Source organism: Pristis pectinata, chromosome 7, assembly GCF_009764475.1.
Source record: "Pristis pectinata isolate sPriPec2 chromosome 7, sPriPec2.1.pri, whole genome shotgun sequence".
NCBI lineage: Eukaryota > Metazoa > Chordata > Chondrichthyes > Rhinopristiformes > Pristidae > Pristis > Pristis pectinata.
This window is the reverse complement of record NC_067411.1, coordinates 77838185-77846073: the sequence shown is the minus strand read 5'-3', so window position 1 is coordinate 77846073 and position 7889 is coordinate 77838185. Positions and strand designations below refer to the sequence as shown.

At 41.6% G+C, this 7889-nt stretch overlaps 1 non-coding gene across 1 annotated transcript; it reads right to left on the bottom strand.

Annotated features, from left to right (window-relative positions):
• Window positions 1-5948: 5948 nt before the first annotated feature.
• LOC127572987 (U6 spliceosomal RNA) lies at window positions 5949-6053 on the bottom strand. The gene has a single exon (XR_007956727.1). It is a non-coding gene; the product is annotated as a U6 spliceosomal RNA (small nuclear RNA).
• Between the last annotated feature and the right edge of the window lie 1836 nt (window positions 6054-7889).

The following is a 7889-nucleotide window of genomic DNA, read 5'->3' as shown; positions in this document are numbered from 1 at the left end:
ATGTGTGGGTTGGTAATTTAATTGGCCTCTGTACCTTGCCTCTGATGTGTGGATTTGTGGTAGAAAATAGGAGATAGGGAGTTGATGGTAATTTGGGGAGAGTAAAATTGGTTAGGTAGGATTAGTGTGAAAATGGGTGCTTGACGGTAAGCATAGACTCAGTGGACTGAAGGACCTATTTCCATGCTGTGACTGGTTCCTTTGTCCCCTCCCTTCACCCAGCCCCCAGTTTCTTCTGTGTCCCTCCCATTTTCAAGTACTTCTTTATTCCCCATATGTTTGTGTTCCTCTGTGCTCCTTCTCTTCCCTCCCCATGAACAATATCCTCACTCCCCTCCCCTACATTTCCAAGTTCCTTTGTGTCCCCCACCCCATGTACAGTTTCCTCTGTGTTCTCCTCGTGTCTGACTTTCTTAGTAACCACACCCATCACACCACCCCTCTCACTCCAATGTTCAGTTTCCTCTCTGTCTCCTCATAACTGAGATGCCCTTTGTCCTCCTCATGCCTGAGTACCTCATAAGCAGGTTCCTCATTGCCTGCACTTTCCATATACCTTTATGTCCTCCTCATCATATTATCTCTCTCTTTTCCCTCCAACACCCCCTGTCCAAGTTGCTTTCAGATAAATGCCCCACATACTCCACACCCATGTCCATTTGCCTCTGGGTCTTCCTAATGTCTGGATATCTGATCTCCTCCACTGCTGGATAACACTGACTTTTCAGTAATGGAATCTTTATCTGATTCTGTATAGGTTCCTCCATATCATATGCAGCAAACATGGACTCCCTTTTCAAGAAAGGCAGCAGAAAAAAACGGGTAACTTTCGACGAGTGAGCCTAACATTGATGGTAAGGAAACATTCCAAGGAAGAGGATTAATGATCCTTTACCTAAGTTTTCCTGCATCCTCCCCTTCCTCACAAAATTGGACCCAGGGATGCAAGGCTAATGAGGGAAGGAGAATTATTGGACCTTATCTTGGGGAAACACAGATGAAGGGTCTCAACCCAAGAGATTGACTGTCAATTTCCCTCCATTGATGCTTCCTGACCTACTGGATTCCTCCAGCATCTTCTGTGTTGCTCTAGATTCCAGCATCTACAGTCTCCTGTGTCTCCTTATCTTGGGGAATGTAGCTGGCCATGTGAAGGGTGTCGGTGGGGGGGGGGGGGGCGTGGGGGAGATCGTTTTGGAGATCGAGACCATGACTCCATACATTTTAAAGTGGTTATGGAAAAGGGTAGGGATGGATCAGTAATAAAGGTCTTAGATTGGGGGAAGGCCAATTTCATTAACATAAGGGAAGACCTGGCAAAGATAGATTGGGAGCATCTACTTGCAGGTAAGTCCACATCTGCATGGTGTGAAGCATTCAAAGGAGAAATAACGAGTTCACGGCCAATATCTTTGTTGGACACAAGTGAGGTACCAGATAACTTGAGGACAGCAAATGTGGTCCCCCTTTTCAAGAAAGGCAGCAGGGAAAAGCCTTGTAACTATTGACCTGCGAGCCAAACATGAGTGATGGGCAAGACACTAGAAAAAATTCTGAGGCAGAAAATTAATGATCACTTGGAAAGGCAGGAACTAATCAAAGACTGTCAAGGGCAGAACTTGTCCGACCATTTGATTGAATTCTTTGAAAAGTTAACAAAGTGTATCAATGAGGGCAGGGCAGTTGATGAAAACCTGTATGACTTATCTGTGATTTACTTTAGTAATGGTATCCCACAAGGATCGGTGCTGGGACTCTTGCAGTTTACAATTTATGTGAATGACTTGGATGAGGATGTGGGAGGCAAGATCAGTAAGTTTGCAGATACAAGAAAATTGGCAGAGTTGTTTATATTTATCAATGTGTTAGTGAAATGGGCTAAAAATGGTAGATGGAGTTTAGTCCACACAAATATGAGGTGATAAATTTTGGAGTACACCATGCATGGTTGGGTCTTAAGAAGTATTGAGGAACAGAGGGACAGTGGATTACATCCATTAATCCTTTAAAGTAGCAACAAAGATATATAACATGGTTACGGAGGCATATGTGATACTGGCCTTTATTAGTCAGGGCAATGAATACACAAGTAGGGAGGTTATGCTCCGACTTTATAAAACATTGGTCAGACCTCAGCTGGAGTACTGCATGCAGATCTGGTCACCCTGCTATAGGAAGGATGTGATAGCACTGGAGAAGGTGCAGAGGAGCTTCACCAGGATGTTGCCTGGGATGGAACAGTTCAGTTGTGAGAAGAGACTGGAGAAGCTGGGTCTCTTCTCCCTGCAGTGGAGGACGTTAAGAGGGGATGTGATTAAAGTTTCTAAAATTATGAAGGGTACAGATAGGGTGGATTGCAGGAAACTCTTCCTCATATCAGAGAGAAATAAAACTAGAGATCGTAGATTTAGGGTAAACAGGAAGAGATTTAAATGGATATAAGGGGAACCTTCTTCACCCAGAGAGTGGTAAGTACCTGGAATGCTGACAGCATTAAAGTCTGGATGTGCACTTGAATCACTTAGGCATTCAGGGCTCTGGACCAAGAGCTGAGCAATGGGATTAATACGGTAGGGTGCCCACAAGTCGGCATTTATAAGTTGTGCTGAACAGCCTGTTTCCATGCTGTACAATTCTATGATTCCATGAGGCCAAACCTCCACTGCCATGGTTGCACATACTAATTCATAGTCCTACCACAGCTAATAAGAGCATTACAGTGAAAGCCATGCACACACCAGAATGTCTGTGGAAAGCGCCTTTTGTCTTCTGGATCAGTTGGGAAGGCCCTGCAGTGTACACCCGACAGATGCAGACTTCATCATTATGTGCTGCATGTTGCAACACAACAGCCATTGTCAGAGAGGGAGAGGGAACTGTGTGGATCTGGAGCCTGAGAGATGAAGTGCAGGGAGGAGAACAGCAAGAAGAGCAGGACTGGGGGAAGTCCCAGCAAAACACTGCCACACATCTCTCAGCAGAGTGGGAAAGGGAGGCAGTGATTGTCTGGGCAATAAGAGACACTCAGGTAAGAAAATGATATTCATAAAGAACCTCCAAAATCATAGTCGCCATCCCAGACAAAGTGATCCTTGCAATACTCCTATCCTTAGCACCAACAAAGTTCACTGCTAAACACTGAGAGAGCATAGATGACACATAAGTATCCCTAAAATGCTTCTTGTCAGTAATACCTGCACTGATCTGACACTTGAATTAAAGAATGTCTGGTCAATTTATTAAAATGGTAATCTCCACTGTTTCCAAATGTGCCCAGTTCATATTGACATAACTTGACATACTGACATTAAATTTATTTCTGTATTACTTGAATAAATGGTCATCCTTACACTTGGAGAGCTACCTTCTACCGGGCTCTTCCTGTGATAGCGCTGTGGATGGAGTTGGGAGTTAACCTCCTGGCTCCCAACACAGGATCTCCCTCCTGCCATTTATCCCACTGATGAAAATGTTAATTCTTCTTCGGTCAGTCTAGGTCCCTCTAGCTCTCCTGCTGCCTCTGTCCCTGTCATGGCAACCTTAAAAGAGAGTCTGTGCATTTAAGAGCTGGTGAGGTTCTCAGATAACTGCAAGTTGCATTCAGCTGAGCCCATTTCCATCAGAAACTGCACATCCTAACTTTGACCAATCTTACCATTTTTTTTCATAGGGTATCTGATTGGGCATGTCAACATGATATACAGCATGCATTTAGAATACTAAAATAAGGGTGAAATCTGATCTCTACACAGTAACTCTGCATTCTGCATAAGAAATATTCAAGTGACACCAACTGGAAAGTCTAATTGGATTACCTCAAGGCCACATTCCTCCATTTTTGAGATTTTTTCAACAAAATATATTCCTCGCAAATTCTTGTTTGGAATTACTGTATGGTTTGCTCTTCAACTGACAGTGTGTGTGTGGGATTTACAGTGGAAATCAGTTGTATTTATTCTTTCTACAAAAAGGAGGATAGCCAACAATTGTTTATTTGCCAGTTGGAAATGATAACATGAAGAGTCTAGACTTTGCCAGATATTCAGTATATTAGTTCTGCCATATGTTTGTAGAAGACCTGCAAACATAATTCAATATAAACATGGCACATTGATTGGCACTGGCCTTGAACACATATTTTAATTAAATTGCATCAGCTTCCTCCTGTACGTGCACTGACCTATCACCCCTGTTTCTCAGGTGTCCTCAGCAAGACTGTATACCCAATAATTAATGCAAATTTTGTATATGTCAGCTAAATTTCCATTCCCATGGAAATCTTCTCTCCAGCTCCTGTCAAATAATATTATGAAATCTTTTATGTCCTTAGGCTATTCCTGAACAAAGTTTATTGTAGTCCCTTTAGCCCAACGGAATGCCAGCAGTGACTGCCAGGAGAGCCCATTGAAATCAATGAGAGAAATTTTGCTGCCAAGAAAAGGATTACCAAAGCTTTTTTACTTCATTTAATTACATTAGTTTAAATAATTTAATTGCTTTTAAGTTTTTGAGGTTTTAAATTAATTAAATTCTATTCGTTTGAATAATTTTAATTTGTATAACAAAAAATATTTTTAACTACTGACAAGTTCTAAATAATTTTGATGGTTCATGAATGTCAAAGGGGTTCACAAATGCTCAATTTAAACTGCAAGTTTAATAGGCAGTGAACCTGGAATGTGGGATGTCACTGTTTGCCGAAGTCATTCTATTACCATAGCAGGCCACTTGTGTTAATAAAAGCCCTTTGACGCCTGGGCTTTGCTGAACTACTGGAAGCTGACCGGACGATGCTGCAAGGTGGAACATGGTCCTGGTTACAGTGATCTTGGGGCAGCAATAAAGATCTGCCCCAATACTTCACTGAAATGGGCCTTAAGCTCACAACCTCCTGACTCAGAGACAAGGGGGCCATGAGCTAGGTGCCTTCCAAGCAGGGTGGGGTTGGTGGACGCTATACACACATAGGGAAACTGAAGGGTCAACTGTCCCTTCCATCTTAACCTACATACAACAGTGAGAAAATCCTGGATTATGATAGGATCCACAAAGTGAATCCCTGACATACAACTTCAGGGTTGGATTGTTGACAAGAGGTGTCCAAATCTATTTTCCTTGACAAACAGTATCAAATGTGGCCAAATTAAGGTCTCGCACTCAGGTAACTGCCACCACCTTTATTTTTTGACAAATGGTGCTTCCACTATTTTAAAGGCCGAAAGAAATGATGGATGACAGCTGGGGGCCAAGGCAATCAACAGGCCCTGGCAGGTAATGTCACAGGGGAATAAAAGGGGGAATTGGACTGATGGAATTGCACTGCTGCAATCCAGCAAGGACCCAATGATCTGAGCGGCTTCCTTTTGTGTCATAGTACCTAAGTTAGTCCCAGCTACTCTGCCTAGTTACTGGATCCAAGCTACTGCTTTTAGCTTCATATCAAGACTGATGATTATATTTTCCCACAACTGTTTTGTTCTGATGCATCCCAGATGAATTCTCTCAGCATATTAGTGTAACCCAAATTTTGATTGCCCCAGCAGTGTAGAACATGTTTGATCAATAAGTTGGAACCCTAAATTTCCCCTTTGTGAAATTGAATGGCATTCTTTCTTCATTTACATACCTAATGCATCAAAAATATAAGATAAGATAAAATATCTTTATTAGTCACATGTACATCGAAACACACAGTGAAATGCCTCTTTTGCGTAGAGTGTTCTGGGGGCAGCCCGCAAGTGTCGCCACACTTCCGGCACCAACACAGCATGCCCACAACTTCCTCACCTGTACATCTTTGAAATGTGAGAGGAAACTGGAGCACCCGGACGAAACCCACGCAGACACAGGGAGAACGTACACACTCTTTACAGACAGCGGCCAGAATTGAACCTGGTTCGCTGGCGCTGTAATAGTGTTACGCTAACCACTATATTACCATACCTGCCCAAAATATGGAACGCTTCATGAATTTACATGTCATCTTTGAGCAGGGGCCATGCTAAGCTTCTCTCTATCCTTCCAATTTTAGTATATGTGCTGCCGAAGCTGTCCAAGAGTGAGATAGGTGTTTGCTGGGCACCTTTATATGTCTCATGTGATGGAGTAAACCAAGGCTCCATTTCAATATTTTGTTTGGTCGGACTTTGGCAATGCAGAATGAAGCACAAAAGGGTTAATGCAAAGTCTGCCTCTACTCACAGTCTGACATATATAGAGTCATTTGTGCAAGGCAGATAACCTAAACTGAGTTGTTTTGTTGCCATGCCAATGTGTTTTGGGCTGTGGTCTCTTAAGTTTCAGTTAACGCCCAAGCATAATTCAACATAAGGTAACCTGATGTTGCATTGCAGGGATTCACATAAACTGGCCATTGAGTCATCTTTTGTGTGACGCTCATTTTGCTACATATATTAAGATTAACTAACTCAACTTTGTATAGGCCTAGAATCACTCCAGGCTACACATTCAACAATGAATCACCAGACATGCATTGTGAAAAAAATCTTGAAATTAACATATTGTAGAAACTAATTACCCAGAAAAACCATACATTGCTTTTGCATAATGTAGCATATTAATTTAAATTATAAATGATGTTTCTCTTTTGATTCTTTCCCCTAAGTCTGTTACTATTACGTACGTATGACAACTGAGGGATAGGATAATGACAGACATGTCGGTCTGTTGGTGGTTCCATGTTTGATCTACGTTACTTAATTTTAAGAAGTGGGCACATTTTAATTCATTTGATTCCTAAGTATATTCAGCCTCCAAACAGTGAACTCGGGGTGGGAACTAACTGTCATAAGCACATTTTAATAGGACTGCAAATGGAAAATAGAGTCTCTAGGGTAAGGTTTATCAAGCCTGACTTTAGATCATTGCACCAATTTGTCTCTGGTGACTGTTGTAATTGTTTTCCTTGCGAACAGAATAGAAAAGCCTAGTAGCAGTCTATAACCATATGGGTTCAATGATTGTAATATACAGTGAACGGCTTGATGAAGTATGCAAGCCTGCATAATTCTACTGTAAACTATTTTAATAGACAGTGCAACTACCCTCTATGACTGTAAGACTACAGAATTAGGTAATCAACTTTGTCAGTATTAGTCACCCTGGAACAAATGCCACATATATCTAATGTGCTGCTCTGGATTTAGGGAACAACAATTGGCTAAAATGTATATCATGATTTAAGCCAGCCTTATAACCACAGTAGTTGGATAAGAGCCATTGGAAAAAATTTGATTAAATGTATTACATTGCCAATGTTACATAATACGTAGTTAGGTTACTATTGAAGAGCATTGGTGATATATTAAAATGTCACTCCACTTGAGTGTAAATCTGCAAACACGCCAGAACAGCTGACTCCTGAAGTTTTAATCTGTACCACTTCTTAAGTAAGGAGACACTAACAGCAGAGTAAACAGCAAGGAGTTTGCAGGTAAGTTTTTCATCTATAGAACTCTTGCATGAATCCATACAAGGCACTTGTGAAACCACATTCCCCATTGGCTTTAAAGGTCTCACAAGCCGAGAAGTTGACCTAGACTCGCCTCAGAATGGTAACACCCCCAAACTACTGGACAAGATAGCTGAATGAGTAGGAACCAGAAAAGGAAACGGCAAGTGAAAATGGAGGTTGCTCACTCAAAGATATAAATAAACCCTTATGTTATTTATTCTACTGGCACATAAATAGGAACTGAACATCTTCCCTATATTACTTTCTTCCATCCCAACAGAATTTGCACCAAGAAACAGACTAAAGTAATGAAGCAGAGTTGGGATTCTTGTTTGCAGAAGCTGATACCTTTTCCCATAAATACGGCCAAAGATTATTTCCCCCACAACCAATGCCGGACACTCTACAAGCAGTT